This window comes from Lagenorhynchus albirostris, chromosome 14 (assembly GCF_949774975.1).
Source record: "Lagenorhynchus albirostris chromosome 14, mLagAlb1.1, whole genome shotgun sequence".
Classification (NCBI taxonomy): domain Eukaryota; kingdom Metazoa; phylum Chordata; class Mammalia; order Artiodactyla; family Delphinidae; genus Lagenorhynchus; species Lagenorhynchus albirostris.
In genome coordinates, this window is record NC_083108.1 from 14,346,667 (window position 1) to 14,372,472 (window position 25,806).

A 25,806-nucleotide genomic window follows, 5' to 3' on the forward strand; every position below is an offset into this window, starting at 1 on the left:
TTGAAATGTACTTTCATATACCAAAAATTTAGAAAGGCACATGTAAGCCCAGGGCAGAAAGAGCACACAGAAAAGAGTAAGAAGACCTTAAGCTTTCTCTGATTGAGTTCTAGGCTCAGCACAAGCTGAAAGTGAAGGTTAAGGCAGAGTTAAATGACCTGGCTAAGCTTTGAAAGAGTGTCCCCAACATAGAGCCAATCTACAAAGGCTGGGACAGATCTTTCTCTTCCTCCCTCCCTCCCTCCCTTCTTCCAGGAAATCTCTGTCAAAACACTAGTTAACCACAAGGAAGGAATAAACTTTTTAGAGATAACACACAATTAAGAATACAGAGTTTGTAAGAACAATTTAGAAAAGCCACTAAGCAAACAAACAACTTGAGGGCAGAATCTGATTTCAAAAGTTACCATGTTATAATATTCAAAATTTCCAGTTTTCAACAAAAAATATGAAACATGCAAAGAAACAAAAGAGTATGGCCCAGTCACAGGAGATATTAATAAAAACTGTCCCTGAGGAAGCTCATATATCAGACTTACTAGACAAATACTTTAAGTCAACTGTATTACATATGTTCATAGGGCTAAAGAAAACCAGGGACAAAGAAATAAAGGAAACTAGGAGAACTATATTTCAACAAATAGAGAATATTGATAAAGAGGTAGAAATTATAAAAGGAACTACACATAAATCTGGAGCTGAAAAATATAATAACTGAAAATCTTACTAAGAGATTTCAGTAGATCTGAGCAGGCACAAGAAAGAATTTGTGAACTGAAAGTGAGAACAATTGAAATTATCCAGTCTGAGGAGAAGAAAAAATAAATGAAGAAAAATGAATAGAGTCTAAGATCTATGGGACATCATCAAGCATCATGGTGCACCTAGACTAGACATAATGGGTACGTAAGTGCATAGACATAATGGGCATTCCAGAAAGAAAAGGGAGAGAGAAAGGTCCAGACAGAATATTTAAAGACATAATAGTCACACAATTCCCAATCTGATTTTAAAAAAAAATAAAGGATCTACACATCCAACAAGATCAATGTGGATAAACGCAAAGAGATCGATACCAAGACTTTATAATCAAATCACCCAAAGAAAAAGACAAAAACAGAATCTTGAAAGCAACAAAAAAGAAGTGACTCATGCATAGAAGGAATACTTAATAAGATTAGCAGCTAGTTTCTCATCAGAAACCACAGAGGCCAAAAGGCAGTGAGATGACATGTATAAAGTACTGGAAGAAAGAAACAAAAAAACCCACCTATCACTAATTCTATATCTTGCAAAATTGTCATTCAAAAATGAAAGAGATATTAAGACATTTCCAGGTAGAGGTAAGATTTTTGCTAGTATATCTGCTGTACAATAAATACTAAAGGAAATTCCTAGAGCAGCAATGAAGGGATACTAGCTAGTAATGCAAAACCATATGAAGAAATAGAGAACACTGACAAAAGTAATTACATAGGTAAATACAAAAGCCAGTGTTACTGTGATTTTTAACTCCCCCTTTTTTCTTATGTGATTAAAAAAATACATAAAACAATAATTATATACTGATATTAAAGGATACACAATGTAAAAAGATGTAATTTGTGACAACAGCATGAAGGAGAAGGGATGGAACTGTATAGGAACAGAGTTTTATATACTACTGCAGCCAAGATGTTATTAATTCAAAATAGGTTGTTATAAGTTTAAGAAGCTAATTGTAATGCCCAGGGCAACAGTGAAGAAAATAAAAAATATACAGAAAAGAAAATGAGAAAGGAATCAAAATAATACAGTACTAAAATCAGTTAAAAACAGTAGATGGCAATAATGGAGGAATTAAATACAAATATATGACATATAGAAAACAAATAGGAAAATGATAGAAATAAGTCCTTCCTTATCAATAATCACATTAAATGTAAATTAATTAAACTCTCCAGTTAAAAGGCTGTGATTGGTAGAATGGTAAAATAGTATGATTCAGCCATATGCTGTCTAAAAGAGATTCACCTTAGATACAAAGACACAAATAGGTTGAAAATATATTCCATTCAATAGTAATGAAAGGAGAGCTGGGGAGGCTACACTGATATGAACAAAATAGACTTTAAGTCAAAAAATTTTTACGAGAGACAAAGAAGGACATTGTATACAGGCATACCTCTGAGAGATTGTGGGTTCAATTCCAGACCACCACAATAAAGAGAATATTGCAATGAAGCAAGTCACATGATTTTTTTGGCTTCCCAGTGTAGATAAAAATTATGTTTACACTATACTGTGGTCTATGAAGTATGCAAAATATTATGTCTATAAAAACAATGTACATGCCTTAATTTAAAAAATACAAAACAAAAAATCTTATAATAGTAACATCAAAGATGGCTGATCACTGACCATCATAACAAACATAATAATAATGAAACATTTTGAAATATTGTGAGAATTACCAAAATGTGACACAGAGACCTGAAGTAAGCAACTGCTGTTGGAAAAATGGCATCAATAGACTCGCCTGATGCACAGTTTCCCCAAATGAAGACCCAACGCAGCCAGAAATAAAGCAAGGGAGGGAGGGAGAGAGGGAGGGAGGGAGGGAGGGAGGGAGGGAGGAAGGAAGGAAGGAAACTACAGACCAATATCTCTTATGAACATAGGTGCAAAAATCCTCAAAAAGCACTATCAGACTGAATTCCTTTTTAAAAAGATGTGTAAAACATATATAAAGGTTTTATTTGTGCTTACAGTGTAGTTGTAGCTGTTATTTTTCAACTCTTGGATTTTTAGGTATATTAACAATTGCGCTATTGCAATCTTGTATAATTTACCAATTTTGTCAATTATTGAGATGTGCTTTAAATCTACTATAATGGTGGATTTATTAACTTTCCCTGGTAGTTGTGTCAAGTTCTTATTTTTTGTGTAACTTGTTGGCCTCATAAAAGTTTAAATTTTTTTTTTTTTTTTTGCGGTACACGGGCCTCTCACTGTTGTGGCTTCTGCCATTGCGGAGCACAGGCTCTGGATACGCAGGCTCAGTGGCCATGGCTCATGGGCCCAGCCGCTCCACGGCATGTGGGATCTTCCTGGACTGGGGCACGAACCCGTGTCCCCTGCATCAGCAGGCAGACTCTCAACCACTGCGCCACCAGGGAAGCCCATAAAAGTTTAAATTTTTTTATCTTTTTGGAGAAATGAACCATTTACCCTTTGGTAGCCATAGCTTTTATCTTTAGTAATGCTTTTTGCTGTTCTTTCTGATATTCTTAGAGTTCCATCAGCTTTCCTTTGTTCACTAGTTGTTTGGCATATCTTTTTCTATACTTTTACTTTCAAACATATCTGTATACTTATATTTAAGGTGTGTCTCTTTTAAGAGATATATAACTGGATTTTGTTTTTTTAATCCAATTTCGCTTTATCAGTTAGGGTAGACTAAATTGCTGTAAAAAATATATAATAGATTCAATGTTTCATTTATTTATCTTTCATATGATGGTCCTGACTCTCCTGCACATGGCCACCCTGTAGTGCCTTTTTGTCTCTGTGTTAGAGAGTGGAAGATGAAAAAGTGTGAAACTACCTGTGTTGGAGATTTTTGTGGGAAAGGCCTGGAAGCAGTACTTGTTCTTACATTTGATTGGCTGGAATGAAATTCATAACACTACCTGAAGACATCTGGGGTGTGGAGTCTTTTTGTACTCAAGAAAAAAGGGAGACAATTTTCATGAGTATCTGTAACTGTCTTTGCCATAGTGATAATCTGGTTATTTTAATTAATAATTTTAATCCGTTTATATTTATTATGATTACTGATGTATTTGCCTTCATTTCTCTCTTGTCATCTTGTACTTTCTATTTATCTTATTCTTCCAACATTTTTTTTGTTTTTCTGTGTGGTAACTCAAATTTTTTTTTTTTTTTTTTACATCTTTATTGGAGTATAATGGCTTTACAATGTTGTGTTACTTTCTGCTGTATAACAAAGTGAATCAGCTATATGCATACATATATCCCCATATCCCCTCCCTCTTGCGTCTCCCTCCCACCCTCCCTATCCCACCTATGTAGGTGGTCACAAAGCACCGAGCTGATCTCCCTTGGCTATGAAGCTGCTTCCCACTAGCTAGCTATTTTACATTTGGTTGTCTATATATGTCAGTGCTACTCTCTCACTTCGTCCTAGCTTACCCTTCCCCCTCCCCTTATCCTCAACTCCATTTTCTACATCTGCATCTTTATTCCTGTCCTGCCCCTAGGTTCATGAGAACCACTTCTTTGTTTTTTTAGATTCCATATATATGTATTAACATATGGTATTTGTTTTTCTCTTTCTGACTTACTCCACTCTTTATGACAGACTCTACGTCCATCCACCTCACTACAAATAACTCAATTTTGTTTCTTTTTATGGCTGAGTAATACTCCATTGTTTATATGTGCCTCATCTTCTTTATCCATTCATCTGAGGTTGGACTCATAGGTTGCTTCCATGTCTTGGCTATTGCAAATAGTACTGCAGTGAACATTGTGGTACATATCTCTTTTTGAAAGTGGATTTCTGAAGGTATATGGCCAGTAGCGGGATTGCTGGGTCATATGGTAGTTCTGTTTTTACTTTTTTAAGGAACCTCCATACCGTTCTCCATAGTGGCTGTATCAATTTACATCCCCACCAACAGTGCAAGAGGGTTCCCTTTTCTCCACACCGTCTCCAGCATTTCTTGTTTGTAGATTTTCTGATGACGCCAATTCTACCTGGTGTGAGGTGATACCTCATTGTAGTTTTGATTTGCACTTCTCTAATAATTAGTGATGTTGAGCAGCTTTTCATGTGCTTCTTGGCCATCTGTATGTCTTCTTTGGAGAAATGTCTATGTAGGTCTTCTGCCCATTTTTGGATTGGGTTGTTTGTTTTTTTGATATTGAGCTGCATGAGCTGCTTGTAAATTTTGGAGATTAATCCTTTGGCAGTTGCTTCATTTACAAATATTTTCTCCCATTCTGAGGGTTGTCTTTTCGTCTTGTTTATGGTATCCTTTGCTGTGCAAAAGCTTTTAAGTTTCATTAGGTCCTATTTGTTTATTTTTGTTTTTATTTCCATTTCTCTAGGAGGTGGGTCAAAAAGGATCTTGCTGTGATTTATGTCATAGAGTGTTCTGCCTGTGTTTTCCTCTAAGAGTTGTATAGTGTCTGGCCTTACATTTAGGTCTTTAATCCATTTTAAGTTTAGGTCTTTAATCCATTTTGAGTTTATCCTCCTGTATGGTGTTAGGAAGTGTTCTAATTTCATTCTTTTACATGTAGCTGTCCAGTTTTCCCAGCACCACTTATTGAAGAGGCTGTCTTTCCTCCATTGTATATTCTTGCCTCCTTTGTCAAAGATAAGGTGACCATATGTGTCTAGGTTTGCCTCTGGGCTTTCTCTCCTAGTCCATTGATCTATATTTCTGTTTTTGTGCCAGTACCATACTTTCTTGATTACTGTAGCTTTGTATTATAGTTTGAAGTCAGGAACCCTGATTCCTCCAGCTCCGTTGTTCATTCTCAAGATTGCTTTGGCTATTTGGGGTCCTTGTGTTTCCATACAAATTATGAAATTTTTTGTTCTAGTTCTGTGAAAAATGCCATTGATAGTTTGATAGGGATTGCATTGAATCTGTAGATTGCTTTGGGTACTATAGTCATTTTCACAATGTTGATTCTTCCAATCAAGAACATGGTATATATCTCTCCATCTGTTTGTATCATCTTTCATTTCTTTCATCAGTGTCTTATAGTTTTCTGCACACATGTCCTTTGTCTCCTTAGGTAGGTTTATTCCTAGGTATTTATTCTTTTTGTTGCAATGATAAATGGGAGTGTTTCCTTAATTTCTCTTTCAGATTTCTTGTCATTAGTGTATAGGAATGCAAGAGGTTTCTGTGCACTAATTTTGTATCCTGCAACTTTACTAAATTCATTGATTAGCTCTAGTAGTTTTCTGGTAGCATCTTTAGGTTTCTCTATGTATATAGTATCATGTCGTCTGCAAACAGTGACAGTTTTATTTCTCTTCTGATCAGAATTCCTTTTATTTCCTTTTCTTCTCTGGTTGCCATGGCTAAAACTTCCAAAAGTATGTTGAATAATAGTGGTAAGAGTGGGCATGCTTATCTTGTTCCTGATCTTAGATGAAATGGTTTCAGTTTTTCACCATTGAGAATGATGTTGGCTGTGGGCTTGTCATATATGGCCTTTATTATGTTGAGGTAGGTTCCCTCTGTGTGCACTTTCTGGAGAGTTTTTATCATAAATTGGTGTTGAATTTTGTCAAAAGATTTTCCTGAATCTATTGAGATTCTCATATGGTTTTTATCCTTCAGTTTTTTAATATGGTATATCACATTGATTGATTTGCCTATATTGAAGAATCCTTGCATTCCTGGGATAAACCACACTTGATCATGGTGTATGATCCTTTTAATATGTTATTGGATTCTGTTTGCTAGTATTTTGCTGAGGGTTTTTGCATCTATTTTCATGAGTGATATTGGTCTGTAATTTTCTTTTTTTGTAGTATAGTCTGGTTTTGGTATCAGCGTGGTGGTGGCCACATAGAATGAGTTTGGTAGTGTTCCTTCCTCTGCAGTTTTTTGGAAGAGTTTGAGAAGGATAGGTGTTAGCTCTTCTCTAAATGTTTGATAGAATTCACCCTGAAGCCATCTGCTCCTTGTTTGTTGGAAGATTTTTTGTTGGAAGATTTTTAATCCCAGTTTCAATTTCAGTGCATGTGATTGGTCTGTTCATATTTTCTATTTCTTCCTGTTTCAGATTTGGACAGTTGTACTTCTTTTCCTAAGAATTTGTCCGTTTCTTCCAGGTTGTCCATTTTATTGGCATATAGTTGCTTGTAGTAGCCTCTCATGATCCTTCGTATTTCTGCAGTGTCAGTTATTACTTCTCCTTTTTCATTACTAATTCTGTGATTTGAGTCTTCTCCCTTGTTTTCTTGATGTGTCTGGGTAATGGTTTATCAGTTTTGTTTATCTTCTCAGAAAACCAGCTTTTAGTTTTATTGATCTTTGCTATTGTTTCCTTCATTTCTTTTTCATTTATTTCTTATCTGATCTTTATGATTTCTTTCCTGCTAACTTTGGGGCTTTTTTGTTCTTCTTTCTCTAATTGCTTTAGGTGTAAGGTTAGGTTGTTTCTTTGAGATTTTTCTTGTTTCTTGAGGTAGGATTGTATTCCTATAAACTTCCCTCTTAGAACTGCTTTTGCTGAATCCCATAGGTTTTGGGTTGTCGTGTTTCCATTGTCATTTGTTTCTAGGTATTTTTTGATTTCCTCTTTGATTTCTTCAGTGATCTCTTGGTTATTTAGTAGCATATTGTTCAGCCTCCCTGTGTTTGTATATTTTACAGATTTTTTTTTCCTGTAATTGATATCTAGTCTCATAACATTGTGGTCAGAAAAGATGCTTGATATGATTTCAATTTTCTTAAATTTACTGAGGCTTGATTTGTGACCCAAGGTACGATGTATCCTGGAGAATGTTCCAGGTATACTTGAGAAGAAAGTTTATTCTGTTGTTTTTGGATGGAATGTCCTATAAATGTCACTTAAGTCCATCAGGTCTAATGTGTCATTTAACACTTGTGTTTCCTTATTTATTTTCATTTTGGATGATCTGTCCACTGGTGAAAGTGGGGTGTTAAGGTCCCCTACTATGATTGTGTTACTGTTGATTTCCTCTTTTATGGCTGTTAGCATTTGCCTGATGTGTTGAGGTGGTCCTATGTTCAATGCATAAATATTTACAATGGTTATATCTTCTTGGTTTGATCCCTTGATCATTATGTAGTGTTCTTCTTTGACTCTTGTAACAAAGTCTTTATTTTAAAGTCTATTTTGTCTGATATGAGAATTGCTACTCTAGCTTTCTTTTGATTTCATTTGCATGGAATATCTTTTTCCATCCCCTCACTTTCAGTCTGTATGTGTCCCTAGGTCTGAAGTGGGTCTCTTGTAGACAGCATATATATGGGTCTTGTTTTTGTATCTATTCAGGCAGCCTGTGTCTTTTGGTTGGAGCATTTAATCCATTTACATTTAAGGTAGTTATCAATATATATGTTCCTATTACCATTTTCTTAATTACTTTGGGTTTGTTTTTGGAGGTCTTTTCCTTCTCTTGTTTTTCCCACCTAGAGTAGTCCGTTTAGCATTTGTTGTAAAGCTGGTTTGGCAGTGCTGGATTCTCTTAAGTTTTTCTTGTCTGTAAAGCTTTTAATATCTCTGTTGAATCTGAATGAGTTCCTTGCTGGGTAGAGCAGTCTTGGTTGTAGGTTTTCCTGTTTCATCACTTTAAATATGTCCTGCTACCCCCTTCTGGCTTGCAGAGTTTCTGCTGAAAGATCAGCTGTTAACCTTATGGGGATTCCCTTGTATGTTATTTGTTGGTTTTCCCTTGCTGCTTTTAATATATTTTCTTTGTGTTTAATTTTTGATAGTTTGAATAATATGTGTCTTGGCATGTTTCTCCTTGGATGTATCCTGTGTGGGACTCTCTGTGCTTCCTGGTCTTTATTGACTATTTCCTTTCCCATATTAGGGGAGTTTTCGACTTTAATCTCTTCAAATATTTTCTCAGTCCCTTTTTTTTTTTTGTCTTCTTCTTCTGAGACCCCAATAATTCTAATGTTGGTGTGTTTAATGTCCCAGAGGTGTCTGAGACTCTCAATTCTTTTCTTTTTTTTTTCTTTATTCTGCTCTACGATAGTTGTTTCCACTATTCTATTTTCCAGGTGACTTACCCGTTCTTCTGCCTCAGTTACTCTGTTATTGATTCCTTGTAGAGAATTTTTAATTTCATTTATTGAGTTGTTCATCATTGTTTGTTTGGTGTTTAATTCTTTTAGGTCCTTGTTAAACGTTTTTTAAAATTTTCTCCATTCTGTTTCCCAGATTTTTGGATCATCTTTACTATAATCACTCTGAATTCTTTTTCAGGTAGACTGCCTATTTCCTCTTCATTTGTTTGGTTTGGTTGGTTTTTACCTTGCTCCTTCATCTGCTGCATACTTCTCTGTTTTACCATTTTGTTTAACTTACTGTGTTTGGAGTCTCCTTTTTGCAGGCTGTAGGTTCGCAGTTTCTCTTATTTCTGGTGTCTGCCCCCAGTGGGTGAGTTTGGTTCAGTGGCTGTGTAGGCTTCCTGGTCGGGGGGACTGGTGCCTCTGTTCTGTTGGCTGGGCCTGGATCTCGTCCTTCTGGGAGGGCAGGGCTGTGTCCGGTGGTGTCTTTTGGGGTGTCTGTGAACTTAGTATGACTTTAGGCAGCCTCTCGGCTAATGGGTGGTGTTGTGTTCCTGTCTTGCTAGTTGTTTGGCATGGGGCGTCCAGCACTGGAGCTTGCTGGCTGTTGAGTGGAACTGGATCTTTGTGTTGAGTTGGAGATCTTTGGGAGTGCTCATACCAATTAATATTATGTGGTGCTGGGAGGTCTCTGGTGGTCCAATGTCCTGGACTCGGCTCTCCCACCTCAGAGGCTCAGGCCTGACACCCAGCCGGAGCACCAAGATGGCTCAGAAGAAAAGGAAGAAAAAATTTTAAAAAATGAAAAGATAGCACCCCAAAACAAATGGTAAAAGCAAAACTAAACAGACAAAATCACACAAAGAAACATACACACACACACACACTCACAAAAAGAAAGAAGAAAAAGGAAGAGAGCAACCTAACCAATAAGCAAATCCACCAATGATAACAAGCACTAAAAACTAAAGTAAGATAAACATAAAATCAAAAACAAATCAGACACTGAAATCAAACCCCAAGTCTACAGTTGCTCCTAAAGTCCACTGCCTCATGTTTGGGAACAACCGTTGTCTATTCAGGTATTCCACAGATGCAGCATTTATCAAGTCGATTGTGGGGATTTAATCCGCAGCTCCTGAGGCTGCATGGAGAAATTTCCCTTTCTCTTCTTTGTTCACAAGCTCTTGGGGTTCACCTTTAGTTTTGGCTCCGCCTCTGCATGTAGGCCACTCTCAGGCCTCTCTTCTCAGCCCAGACAGCTGTGGGTTAAGGCAGTGGCTAATTAGAACTCTCTTGCTCACTCAGGCCGGGGAGAGGAAGGGGTATGGTAGTCATAAGTGTAATGTGGGGCATGCCTGCAGCAGCAGAGGCAAGCGTGACATTGCAGAAACCTGTGGTGCGCCATGTGTTCTCCCAGGGAAGTTGTCCCTTAATCACAGGACCTTGGCAGTGGCATGCTACACAGGCTCCCGGGGTGGTGTGGGTAGTTACCTGCACTTGCACACAGAATTCTTGGTGGCAACAGTGGCAGTGTTAGCGGTTCATGCCTGCCTCTGGGGTCCGAGGTGATATCCACAGCTCTCACCTTCAGCTCGTCTGTGGAGCTCACTTAGGCGGTACTCTGCAGTCTGTGGGCACATGGAACAGGAAGCCCCTCTCCTTGTGCACCACGAAACAATGGTCTCTTGCTTCTCCAGTAGGTCCAGACATTTTCCTGGACTCCCTCCCGGCTAACTGGTGCACTAGCCCCCTTCAGGCTGTGTTCACACAGCCAACCCCAGTCCTGTCCCTGCGATCTGACCTCTGAAGTCCGAGCCTCAGCTCTCACCCCTGCCCGCCCCGGCAGGTGATCGGTCAAGCCTCTCAGGCTGGTGAGTGCTGGTCGGCACCAATCCTCTCTGCAGGAATCTCTCCACTTTGCCCTCCCCTCCCTGTGGCTGCGCTCTCCTCTGTGGCTCCGAAGCTTCCCCCCACCTCCCACCATCTCCACCCACCAAGGGGCTTCCTAGTGTGTGGAAGTTTTTCCTCCTTCACAGCTCCCTCCCACTGGTGCAGGTCCTGTCCCTATCCTTTTGTCTCTGTTTATTCTTTTTTCTTTTGCCCTACCCAGGTACGTGGGGAGTTTCTTGCCTTTTGGGAGGTCTGAGGTCTTCTGCCAGCGTTCAGTAGGTGTTCTATAGGAGTTGTTCCACATGTAGATGTAATTTTGATGCTTTTGTGGGGAGGAAGGTGATCTCCACGGCTTCCTCCTCCACCATCTTGAAGGTCTCTGGTGTCTTCCAAACATTTTGTCCCTTCTTTTCCTCTTATGTTTTATTTTCTCCCTGTATTTTGGAAGTTATGTACTTTGACTCTGCTCTTTTAGTTTATCCTCTTAAATCATAATCGTTATATAGCTAGTGATATTCAATATTATACTCTTCCCCTTCAAATGATATTATGACTATAGAATGCTTTAAATCTGGTTACTCCTGTCTCATATATGATTGTTGTCCAGAATCTTTATTTAATCTTTTATTTTCACCCTCATTTCAAGATAATTTTCATTATTTTCTCTGAGCAATTTCAGCAATTTCTCTGAGCAATTTTCTCTGAGCAATTTCTTTGCTCATCTTTTCCCCCCTTGCCTCTCAGACTTTCCTGTTGGGAGCTGCTTTTTTCTTTCTAAAGTTTGCCTTTTAAAATTTCCTTCAGTGGGCCATACTCCTCCATGAACAATATTCTCCACTCACAGCATGCTCATTTTCCACTCACCAACCAGTGTCCATTCCCCCATACCTTTGTATATGCTGGTTTATTTCTTAAGAATAGTCTTCTTTCTTTCCTGTGATTATCCAAATCTTAAATTATGCAAAGTTCAACTGAGGTTCAGGTCAAATATGAGAGAGTGATGGACCTGAACATGGGAGGGACTCAAGACTCTACCAGGAAAGTGTTTCTAGTGACAGACATGTACTTACATAGTAAATATCATTCTTATAATCATTTCAACAAAACCAAGGAAACATTTATTAAACTAATATATTTAGAACACAGTATATCATGTTAGGTAATAGGAAAAAAAAATGAGGCTTTTCTTCCAGAATATTACAATACACATGGAGAGACAGAAAATCAGGTGTATTGATTTTCTATGTGCTGAAGTCCTGTGACAGATGGTAAGTGGTTTAGAAGTTGAAAATAAGGAATCACAGTGGGGTTTGAGAGAGGTCATTATAGAGGGTTGCAGGAGCTGGGACCTTACAAAAAATAAGGAAAAATAATTTAGAGAAGTAGAAATCACACTATTGAGATTATTGCTATATGGCATGTGCAAGAAATAATGAATCAACTAAAAGGATTGTGTAGGGAAGTAGTGAGAGACAAGGTTGGAAATGTGTTTTTTAGGAGACTTGTAGGCCAGGTAATTAATGTAAGCTTTATTATCTAGGAAGTGGAGAAACATTAATTACTTTGGATTAAAGAGAGCAAGGGGAACAATATATTTTGCAGAAAGAGAAATACAAGATATGTATGTGGGATGGGTTGGAGTGGGTAATACTGAGGTATAAAGGAAAAATTATAAAAAATGTATGAGATGTTGAAAGTCTATTAAAAGAGAGTAGTATTGGAAATGAAAGAGAGAGAGAGAGGATCTTTAAACGAAAAAAAAATCAGTAAAGCAAGTAATTAAAGTAGGGAACGAATAAAATGTAAGAGTCAAACATGACTCCCAGCTATTACTGAGAGACTGGAAGCATACTAGTACAACAGACCAGCATTGGGTCTCTTAGAGGAAGTACTAATCTTATACAATATAATGATATTGTTGTTAGACATGTTGAATTTAAGGTAACATAGGGAATCCAAGATACTCTGGGAACAGCAGATAGAGACATGAGACTAATAATAAAGAGGGAAGTTACAGCTGGAGTTTAAGGATAATCCATGAGTATGTTAGAGCCGAAGTCTTGAAGTGCATAAAAGCAACAATGGGCTGGGGTGGGTGTGTAGGAAGAACAAAAATAGTGAAAAGCCAGGTATTTAATCTTTAGGAAATAAGTCATTAAAAGAAATAGAAAATCTTTCACTTACAAATAGTTAATGTTGCCGTGAAAAGTGTATTACTTTTAAAAGAACCTAGTTTGTGTACTGGGGAAATATGACTCACATTTTTTTCCCCTAAACTTTCATCCCATTTCTAAAAGGGAGGCATTTCTCATGTTTTTACCAGTAGCAGAACCTATGGCACAAAGAAATTTCTAACATGTTAGATCTTAAGGTCTTCAATTCTTCAGTACTTTTTTAAAATTTCTAGCCTGTTTCATATCCACATTGCATTAAATTTCCTTATTTTTTATGGAAAGGAGAAACACGAGCTGGAGGTGAAAAATGCATTTTATATAATCCAATTGATTCAGACTCTGCCATTTGATAGGTAGTGAGAATGCCCTAACAGCACTGCTATGGAGTTCTCTAATTTTTTTTTTGCGGCTTCATGCTGCAAGCAATTTGTCACCTAAAATTCTAATGGAACTTTCACATATTGAAATGAGAGATGGAAGCAGCCTTGTAGATCATTATGGTTATGGTAGGACAGAGTTTTAGACAGGGACTTATAAAATTTTAAATTGATCCTACATTTGACCTTAGACAAAAAGTCAAAAATGAACAACTAGGTACTGCACTCACATAAAAGGAAATATCTCATCAGCAAACAATAAATCTGTTCTTTAAATGTCAGTTTTAACAGACCCATATAATGCTTGAAGCCAGATATCAGTCAAGTTTAAGGTCATTGTCAAACAGCAAAAAGGAATTCAATATTCAGATATTCTAAAATATATTCTTACAAAACATGAAATCCATTGATATTTTTATTTTTAGCAATTAAATAATTACAAATCTATATTAGTACACCTATAGGAAAATTGGGAACTTGCAAAAATACAACTGAGATACAAAAATTCCACTGTTTTGGATCTGCAATTAGATCTTCACAAACAATTGCTGGCCAATCAACACTTTGTCAGTCATAATCTCTGTTATCCCAAAACAAATAAGAACATATGTTTGTACAGCCGCACGCTAGAAAATGAGCACTGGGACCTAGATAATCATAACCCTTAACTTTGAAAGGCTGAGTAATCGAGGGGCTTAAAAAAGGCCCTGAAAGTCTGCATTGAGACCCTGGCTCCAGGAGGAAGTACAATCTGGCGAAGGTATGATCCTCAGGTTTCAAGGCTATAATATAATAAAACCTACCTGCAAGTTTGTTGTGAAGATAAAAAGAGATAATCGTGCAAGTTGTCTAGGATCTAATAGGAGCAATAGTTCTTTTTACTGCTAAGCTTTAGAAGTTTATCAAATCTAGACAACAATGGGTTCATGTGACCATATAGAAGCATACAATGATAGTATACAATTATCATACTCATACCCATGTTTAACTTATAGGCATATAAGCATCGTATATACATGAAAAATGTGGTCTTTTCTAAAAGTGGTGAGCAAAGCTTATCAATGACACTAAAATTTTAGATATAAGTGAGTTACACAAAAGGTCTAGCCACGTGGTCATTCTGGGGAAGCTTGCAAAGGATGCGATAAGGGTAATGAAAATCAGATCTTGCATTAGTCACATTGGGCAGCCATACAAAATACCACAGATTGGGTGGTGTAAACAGCAAACATTTATTTTCTCACAGTTCTGGAGGAGAGAAAGTTCAAATCAAGGTGCTGACTTATTTGATTTCTGGTGAGGACTCTCTTCCTGGCTTGCAGGCAGCTGTCTGCAAAAATAGATTGTGGATTATTTCCAACTCGCACTCCTCTGCAATAATGTGCCACCCCATTGAATGAGCCAAGTACCCTTTCCTACACCACTGGTGTGGGGCTTAACCATGTGACTTATCTTTCCCAGTGGAATGAGAGAGGGCATAACACAGAGGTTTTACATGTGCTTCCATGTTTTAGTTGGGCTTTCTGTGCTGCTTCTCTGCTAAGAGAAAAGTACATTCTGAGAAGGCATTGGTTGAAGGATGAGATACTAGAGCACATTTGAACCTCAACATAGCCCAAAGTAGAACTCTCCTAGCTCAACTGCAGACACATGAGAAAAAAGAGAAAAAGATTTGTTTCTGGGAATTTTGTTTCCTCAGCATTATTGCAGAAATGGCAGGAATGCACTATGGTTGCAGGTATATATGAATATAAATAAATAACTGTATTTAGATCTCCAGTTACATTATGGTGGCAATGAAAAGAAGTGGTAGATAGTGAACCCTGAAAAAGATTTGCCAAATCGGTGAGTAAGTAATGAATAGTCAAACTTAGAAGCTGTAAAATATACCAAGTATACTGAATATTTTGAGACTCAAACTACTCTTGGTTTCTTGATTGTGTAAAATAGTCAATAAATATTTGTTAAACAGAAAAGAGTGTAGCAAGTTTATAAAACTGAGAAACGATATGATAAAGTGAATAGTCTTTCTGAATTCCTACTTCATTATTGCTTGCATGCCATAAGAAAGACTAAAATTCATCACATTAAAAGTTTTTTTAAAAACTTTCCCTAACAAAATTACAAAGTACTGTAAAGTAGGGTAATTTTTCACGTCCTTTGTAGCCCTTTCTTTGACTAAAGCTATATGGTATATGTATATTTAGGACACTGATTGGTGAAATGATAGCTTGCTCTTGATTGGGGAAACACTTGATACACATCTGGGCTCATAAATTCTACAAGATCTAATTTCTAATTTTCTAATTCTACAAGATCTTATTCTTTACCCTGTTGTACTTAGAAATGACAACTAACTTTTACAAGTAATTTTCTAATTTATTTTCTAATTCTACAAGATCTTATTCTTTACCCTGTTGTACTTAGAAATGACAACTAACTTTTACAAGTAAATCATCTTAAATGTTTAGCATGTTAATAGAGATAATTTACATGAAAGAAAGAGAAAGATTTGAGTATCTTGGCATAGAAGCTAGACATAGGCACACACAGCACAGTGATGGACAGCTCTACTCCTGAATGGTGTGCACGAGACAAAGCATACCTATTTCACGTCATCGAGAAGAGGAAGTGTCAATATAGAGAGTAGAGGATAAGTGCTTGGTAGAACTGAATGGTATCACTAAATTGATACTGATTGAATTCCTGGTAATGAATGACATTACTCAGTGTCCTGCTGGAAAATGAGAGAGCCATGTTCTAATGCTGGAAGGGTGTGGGCTGATTCTTCAAGTGTGACTAGGAGCTTTGATTCATTTTGATTATTAAGCCATTTCATGATTGCCACTCTAGAATTAATAATTTAGAATATTTGGAGATGGGACAAAAATTTTCATTTTAACAAAATTGCCAGATGACTTTATGCACTTCATTGTTTGAGAAGAAATAACATTAAATTTGTTCTCTTTTTTTTTTTTTTTTTTTTTGCGGTACGCGGGCCTCTCACTGTCGTGGCCTCTCCCGTTGTGGAGCACAGGCTCCGGATGTGCAGGCTCAGCGGCCATGGCTCACGGGCCTAGCCTCTCCGCGGCATGTGGGCTCTTCCCGGACCAGGGCACGAACCCGTGTCCCCTGCATCGGCAGGCGGACTTTCAACCAGTGCGCCACCAGGGTTGAATTTGTTCTTTTAATGTGTCTTTCCCGTTACTTTTTTAAAAGTAGGTTGCAGTCACCATCACCTACACGGTGCTTATGGATAATAGATAAGAACTGCTGCCATGACAGCTCAGCCAGCTGCACTCTGCTCTCTCTCCAACCCTACTTAAAAGATGTCCATTCTAATTTGCAAAATGAAAAAGTGTTTCTGGTAGCTATCCTTAGCATTCCAGAAAGTGCAGGCATTGATGAACTAAAACACATAGTTCTGTGACTTGCTGCACCTTCGTTCAGTCTCTGTTGCTTTATTGAAATGAGCTATGTGACATCACCCTGATTCACTGAGCACTCAAAATTAGCTTAGTTTTAAAGTTATTAAATGTGGTTATTTTGCAACTTGATTTGGAGCCAAATAAAATTATTTCAGTAAAGTACAGAATGAACCTCTTAAAAAGCACCATTGGTAAAAAGGAACTTAAAAAAAAACAAACCTGATCTTGAGTTTTCTGATTTTCTATAATGTTTTAGATAGATAGGTAGATAGATAGATAGATGATAGACAGCTAATACACACACATACATTTAATATCTTACACAAATATTGAATTAATGTTGTGAAGAAGAGAGAAGTACTGAGATTCCAATTCAAACAACATACCCCTTGTTAACTTCCCCATCTCTTAATTTTCTTTTCATTGCTGGTTCTCCTACAGTGGCTGTTGGAGAGAGCAAAAAAGCTTGTGTTCCGAGAAAGCACTAATGAAAAGGACATGCCACAGCCTAACAGATGGATAAGTGCGCTCTAGGATGAGTCTCGCATTGATTCATAACCCTCATCACACCCCCTTCTGGCTTCTTCCAGCGGCTCCCACAGAGCACACCTGTAGGTGGTTGCCACAGCTCTTTTCACTGCACCATGAGAGGCACCCTTGCTGTCAGGCTAACCTTTTCCCTCTGTGTAAGGTTTACCTCTGTGCACATTTTGATTATTTCCTGCCTCCTTTATTTGAATTTGGCTGCGCTTGTTGTTATAATTATTTCACAAGTGTGTATACAACCAGTGTACTACCTCTTCAAAATTTCCTAAATACCTTGGGTACTCCAGCCTTGGGAGGCAACTACTCGAACCACCTGTGGCTGTAAAACTGTAAGTGAGAACTGGAAGGCTGTCCGGCGTGGGTTGGTGATGGGTTTTCCCTGCTTGCCTGCTGTTCTAGAGTGATAGGATGTTGTAACAGAAGCAGATTCAGAATCATATTCGACTTTGGCAGCTGACTGATGTGGGAACTGGAGTTTGGAAAAGATAAGCGATCTCTTCGAGTTCACAGGTTGTTTTATCCTCTGTTGAAGCCACCTCTTTGAAAGGCTATGTGCCCTTAAATAGAGTTGAGTAATCCCAAGGAAGGCTACCCTACCACCTCCTCTAATTTCTTATGCTTTACCCCGGAGCTGGTTTGATTTCCTTATTGGGTTTGCAAATATATTGTTGCATAATACTGTTGTTGCATTTGCATTATAATTGCATGTTTGTAAATACATTTCTCCTAACTATAAACTCCTTGAGGGCAAAGACTCTATCTGATTCACTTTTGAATCTTTAGTGCCTATGGTAGTAGGTGCGCAATAAATATTTGTTAAATAAATTAATTATTAAACAACTAATGTCTAGAGAACGAATGAATAAATGGATTCAATGGATGAATGAATGAATGAGAAAAGAGCAATAACGTCTCATACTGTGCCCTCTTATTGAGGATTGGCATCATAGGAATTAACTTCATGTTCCTGGGAGCTTTTGCAACCCTGTCTGTAGCTGAAAGATCTGCAAGCTTGTTTTTTAAAAATCTGGTCAAAAATCCTTTATATCAGGATATATATCAAGAAGAATTTATTTCTATTTCTAGCTCACTGATTCTATCACATTTTCACCCATCCATGAATAAAGATGAAATAATGTGGTACGTACCGAAAGATGACTTCAAAGTAGGATTAAGTACGTGATAGTAACTTATGAGTAACTTCAGTAACTTCATCAAGTGCATTTTTTGATGCCGTGACCTAAGATAATTTTAAAAACATGTTTTCTTAGCATTAGAATGTTATTTTCTAAATTAGAATGACAAAATACATGTCTTCAAATGTCTAAACTAATGGTAAAATATATTTTACATTTTTATCAATAGTGAATAAGTATATACACATGTGTTTATTATTATTTACACCAATATTTTGTGGGAGTCTGCTTTTGTGCAGGAACTGTGCTAGGTATTAGCAAGGTAAAAAAAAAATAAAAATCTAATCCTGTTCTCATAGTGCATATAATTTACTGCTTTTATTTGGTCAAGATGGAAAAGCCCAAATTCCTATATCTACCAAATATATATTATCTAATAAATTATCTATGCATTACATTATATTATAATCATACATATAAACACACACTTGTGTAAATATACCCAAGTAATTTTGATATCATTCTGATAATTATGAAATTTTCATTGATAAATTTTTAAAAATTTTAATATTTCTAATGCAAATGAGAGACACAACTCATGCTAAAAATGATATTTACCAACTAAAAGATTAGGTGCAGGGCTTCCCTGGTGGTGCAGTGGTTGAGAGTCCGCCTGCCAATGCAGGGGACATGGGTTCAAGCCCTGGTCCGGGAAGATCGCACATGCCGCAGAGCAACTAAGCCCGTGCGCCACAACTACTGAGCCTGCGCTCTAGAGCCCGCGAGCCACAACTACTGAAGCCTGCGTGCCTAGAGCTCGTGCTCCGCAACAAGAGAAGCCACTGCAATGAGAACCCCGCGCACCGCAACGAAGAGTAGCCCCCGCTCGCCGCAACTAGAGAAAGCCCGCGCACAGCAACAAACACCAAACACAGCCAAAAATAAATAAATAAATAAGAATTAAAAAAAAAAAAAGACTAGCTGCAAAGAATTCCCAGACCAAACGATTTCAATATTTAAGAAAATTTTATGTCAACTGTCCTATATTTTAAACAATCTGAAAATTGATGGAAATTTCAAACTCATAGTAACGTGCATGGAAGTTAATAAAGGGACATAGGTTTCTTTACTCTGCACTACATGTGCGGCAATGCACAGTGTTGGCCTGCATAGATTGTTAGACATCAACGACGTGGAGTAGGCTGAGCAGAATCATACTTTTTTTTAGAAGTACAAGATTTACTGTGGGCAGTACTTGAAGAAAATTTAAAGCCTAAAAATGGTTTATTGGTGGTAAGAAAAGCAGCTAACAGCTATGTAGTGCAGTGTGTGTTATCCAGGGTGAACCATGCTCTATATCAGCACAGTATGTTATAAGGGCCTCACACACTTTGGAATCCCACAAGGTACCATCATTTGCACCTTGGTCACAATTTACGATAGCAATTGAAAATACCTCTTGTTGTCGAATGAGACATAAAAATAACACTAAAAGATGTGAACTTTGGGGCAAGCATATTAATCAGTGACTCAGCCCGCCACTAAACTGACATCAGAACTGACAATGTAGCTTGCATATCTGATGCCAAGTTAGACAGAAGATGTCTGGAAAGCTACAATCCACTTTTAATCATCAGGAACAGGTGTTCAGAGTCAATGTAAATCAGTGCAATGCTGGCTGTGTAGAAGCAAGATGTCAGGGGAGTGGGCTGCTCTGTGGTGCTTCAAACCCAAGGCTGAGCTCAGGGGCTGAACTTTGGCCAAATCATCTCTTTTTTCTCTCTTAATCCTTAAGCCTATCGGACACCCTTGTTCTTGATGCTTTTCATCCTGTACACAGTGGTGAATAATGCATTCCCTATGCAACATTACTGGCAAGTCTAAAGGCACATTATTTCCCAATTTCTTAATTGTTAGGGCAATAGGGACTTGAGAAAAATACTGAAAGAGTGACAACTCACTATAATAAGGGAGTGCTTTTGCAAAGAGTACAAAAATAAACATTTAGTTCAGCATTTTATTGCCTGTATTCATACCCTGAATTAAGATGTTCATGTTTATTTAAATTTTCCACCTCTCCTTCCTGTTGAATGATTGTATGTTCAAGTAACATAATTGTGCAGATGTCATGTATAGTATTGAGAGTAAAATTTTATGTAATTATTTGATATTTATTTACAACCTTGAGATATCAAGCTCTTTTATTAAATAAAGAAGAAGGACACAGACTAGCAAGACTAAATTCTGTGGTCTCTGGTTTTTCAGTCCTTTACGGAAGTTGGGATGATTTCTAAACATTATTTTTTTTATGTCTCTCTAAAAATGAAGATGGCTGAAAGATTAGCCAAAAGACTATATTTACAACACAAAATGATGTTAGATAATATAAAAAAATTGACCAGTCAACTGTCCCATGTTTCCAGTACTTCCAGGAGATAAATTTCATCAAAGCAGAGACTCAGTTTTACTCTCAAAAGTTCTGATCAGGGACTTCCCTGGTGGCGCAGTGGTTGAGAGTCTGCCTGCCGATGCAGGGGACACGGGTTCGTGCTCCGGTCCGGGAGGATCCCGCGTGCCGCGGAGCGGCTGGGCCCGTGAGCCATGGCCGCTGAGCCTGTGCGTCCGGAGCCTGTGCTCCGCAACGGGAGAGGCCACAGCAGTGAGAGACCCGCATACCACCCCCCCAAAAAAAAAGTTCTGATCATATGTAGCCCAGTGGCTGACCCATAGTATGGCGCTCTCTCTCTCTCTCTCTATCCATCTATCTATCTATCTATCATTTATCTGTTCATTTATCTGACCATCCTTCCATTCATCCATATGTCCAAAATTTTTGTTGAACTCTGAACTGTATTGACAAGTTTATATTCACGTTTAGTAATTACCAGTGAAGCCACTGATGCAAGTGACTTTAAATTCTATTATTCCTTTCCCCTGAATTAGTACTGAACTTTTACTCAGGAAGACCTAGTGAGTTTTGTTTGTTTGTTTTTAGATAATCAAATATCTTTTTATTAGTCTATTTTTATTGATGTATAGTTGATTTACAATATTATATTAGTTTTGGGTATGCTGTACACTATGAAGACCTAGTTTTGAATTTACTTATGGCTCTAACTTTTTGGAGGTATAAGGGAAGTAGAGAGAAAAGACAGATGAAGTGAATTGGTTATGGACATGTAAGTAAAAGACAATGAAAAGGAGAGATTACTAACCTTTTCCTACACAGGGCTATACATTTGACCTTGGGTCATAGCAATAGGTTGACAATAAAAAAGGTATGATTTTTTTTTCTACTGGTTGGGTATCTCCATCTACTCAATTGAATCACACTAATTCCTTGGTTTCGAGTGTGTCTTTAATTGGGTTTCTGATTTAAAGGTATCATGATATTATGTAAAAAGCATAGCATTTGGATTCAGAAAACCTTACTTTATATTTGGCTCCACCAGTTACTCAACTTAGATATAATGTGCAGCCTACATTTGAGCTCTGTTTTTGTCTGTAATAAACAGTGATACAAAATCACATATGTAGATCTATCTATAATATATATAGATAGATATATTATACATCTATATTTCTCTCTCTCGCTCTATATATATATGTTAATTTGTAGAACTGAGTGCCAGAAGTAATTTAAAATTACACTGTTGACTGTGATTACCAGCTCTGATGTGTGAAAAAGTTAGGAAAGTGTTCCCCTAAAAATAAGTATAAAATTGATAAAGTTGTTAAAACAACCATTTCAGAGCTCTGGAGATTGACCAAAAGTGGACAAAAAAATTAAATGTTTATTTTTTTTAAAACAACTAGATCTTTGAGTAAGAATACTCAAGTCTGTGGGAGTCTGTGGTTTTCTTGTATAGAGCTGTCCCATCCTTCCCCCAACCCATAGCTCAGCTGGTGAGAACCATGATTTTACCAGCCTGTTTCTGGATGTAAAATCCAGCAGCTTTGCTTCTAAAAAGGGTGGATTTAATTTGGGTTAGAAGGGAAAAACTGGTATCATTGTCAGCTAAATGTGACAACCAGGAAATGAATGGAGGGAACCTACAACTTGTTAGTCTGAGATTGTTGTCTCATTTAGGATGAGTAGCAGTACAACCAGGAATTTAACAGAGATATCTTGGAGATGAGAGAGCCATAGATGAGCTAAATGAACTCTCCACATATCCCTGCCTGTCTAGGAAACTACATGACCAAAGAGACCCAAGAGAGCCTGGCAGAAAATAATAGCCAAAAAAGACTGAGAAATAGCTCGATTTTGAACACACTTCCCATCCCTGACTCAGAACAGCAGTGGGAAACCTTACTAACTCAAGATGTTTGAGTACAACTTTTGCCCAACTCACTGGTTGACCACTAAGCTATGCAGACACAGGACAAACCACTAGGAAGGCAGTCTAAAATTAAAAATAAGAATAAAGCAATTGAGTAGAGACATCAGGAGAAAAACACTACAGGGGAAGCAGGTTCCAAAGTTTACAAAAACTCTAAAAAATATATTGGAATCCGGAGACCTGTGGAAAATGCCAAGCATATTAATTGATGTGCAATGGTAGTCTCAAAACAGGAGGGAGGAGACAAACAGTGGAAAAATTAAAGAAATAAGGCCTAAAATTGATGAAAAATATTAGTCTGCAGATCTCGGGAGCTCAACACACTTTAAGTATGATAAACACAAAGAGATCCACACCTAGATACATCATAATTAAACCCCTGAAAGACAAAGACAAACAGAGCTTGAAAGCAACAAAGAAATCTGATTCATCACATGCAGGAAACAAAAATAAGAAGATTCACTGACTTCTCTTCTGAAAAACTGGGTAACAGGAGGCAGTGGGATGACATTTTTAAAGTGCTAAAAGCAAAAAGAGTTAACCCCAAATTTTAAATCCAGCAAAACTATCCTTTGAAAGTAAAGACCTTCCCAATCAAAAGCTGAGAGAATTCATATTCATTGATAGCAGATTTGCCGTATAAGAATCACTGAAGGAAGTCCTTCGGGATGAAAGGAAATGACACCTGACAGTAAGGTGAATCTATAGAAAGAAATGAAGAGCATCAGGAATAGTAATAGTAAATATGTGGGCAAATACAAAAGACTGTGTGTACATCTATATTTTTTTTCCTTCATTTCTTTAAAAACCACAAGGTTGTTGAAAACAATAGTTGTTACACTGTATTGTTGAATTTAGACCTTATGTATGTATGATAACTATTACAATATCAGAAAAAGAAGGGGGGGGAAGAAACCATATTGGAGCAGATTTGCTCTATTAAGTGAAAATTAAGTCAGGATTAACCTAAAATAGATTGTGATAAGTCTCAGTTTTCTTATTTATAAAATATATATCATAATGGTACCTCAGATTATTGTGAGGCCTCAATGAGTATATCTGTATATATAGATACAGATATATGAGGTATATTATGCATACGTGTATATGTGTATATATATTTAGAACTTACATTCTCAGAACAATTTTGGACACGTAATAAATACTATATGTTAACTTTTATTATTGGCTTGCGAATTACATCAAGAAAAAAACAAGGATAGCTACTATTACTATTTCTGTTTCATATATTAGAAGTCTTATTTAATTCAACAACGTAAATATAATTAAGCAGTATAAATACAGAAAAGAAGAATACATATTCTTTTCTTGATATAATATGATTCACTACAAAAAATCTGAGAAAGGCTACTATGAAAGGTTAGCAAATTGCTGGATGAATAACTAATACCATTCCTCTACACCAGCAGTTACCATTTAGGAAAAAATATAGTGTGACTAGGAATAAAATCTAATAAAATGTGCAAGGCCTCTATAATAGACTCCAACATGTTCCCCATCCTCCCCCACCCCTCCCCCACCCCTCCCCCACCCCTCTATCAAAAGACATTCATGTCAAATATCTAGAACACATGAGTGTTACCTTATTTGGATAAAGGGTCTTTGAGATGTAATTGTTAAGGATCTTGAGATGAGGCTATGATCCTGAATTAACCAGTGGACCCTAAATCCAATGACAGTGTTCTTGTAAGAGACATGCAGAGGAGAACAGACACAAAGAGGAGGAGGCCATGTGACCATGGAGGCAAGGATTGGAGTGATGTGGCCACCAGGCAACAAATCAAGGAATTCCTACAGCCTCCTGAAGCTGAAGAGTGAAACAACTCAATAGAGTCTCCCCTAGAGCCCCGAAAGTTAGCACAGCCCTGCAGACATTTTGATTTTGGACTTCTGAACCCCAGAGCTGTAAGAGAAGAAATATCTGTTGTTTGAGGCAAGAGAGTTTGTGGTAATTTTTTTTATGGCAGCCACAGGAAACTAATACAGTCTGTATGAAGAACATTTAAAAGTTCTTAAAGAACATAAATGACCTAAATGGATATAGAGATGTATCTATTTATTAATGCAACTGCTCAATACCTTTGTTATGTCAATTTTTCCAAAATGATTCCATCAGTGTAATGCAGCTGTAATAAAAATTCTAAGTAAGGAAATAAAAATACCAAAAGATAGTTCTGAAAAAGAAGTAGGGCTGTGCAAGCAGGGGGCACTTGCCCTTCCAAATACTATGACGTACCATTACCATCTTTTATTGTTCAAAAATGGTCCAATATTTGCTTTTCCACGTTATATGACTTAGAAGAAGTATTACTATTGAGCATTTTCTCTTTCCTAGAAAGTGCTTGTTTTCCCTTTGAAGGCACATTGCTCCTTATCAAACAGATATTCAGAGGAATCCTGTTACTCTCTCAAAAGTGACTCTAACAAGCTGAAATTTATATTACAGACCACGTGAAAAACCAGTCTTATTCCAGCATCATCATCCCTCTTCTAGAGATGAACTGCGCTACATTTACTGTTTGCCTTTTAATAATCTTTTAGAATTTTATTTTTATTTAAATAAACGTCTCAAATAATGGCATTATTTAGAATTACATTTTGTTGCCCATATAGTCCCTAAATCCTGATCAAACTGCTTATCCAAAGAGTCTATGTTATATTATTCACATGAAACTTTTGAGAGAAATATCAAAGTTTCAGATGCTTTGAGGCACAAAGGAGATAAAGAATCAGTTAAAGGTCACTGGAGGCCATGAAGAAAGAGACTAAAGACAGTTTGCTAAAAAAGAAGTTCATTTAAACATAGTAATTTGAAAACAGACACAACAGGAGACAATCTATATTATCTTTTATTTTCTCAATCTTTTTGGTTTTACTACTGCCAATTCCACCCCTGCAGTTCAGACCTGGCAGCAAAATCTCTGTTACTTTCCAGCAGCTTTTCACAAGCTGATAAGGAACCAAATTGAAGGGGGGGGGAGGGAAGGAATTGACTAAAAACTCTGAATTTCCCTTTTTCTCAATGTGTATATTATTTCTTACAGCTTCATCTAGAACATGGTTAAGACGTGACAATGGAAATTTGGG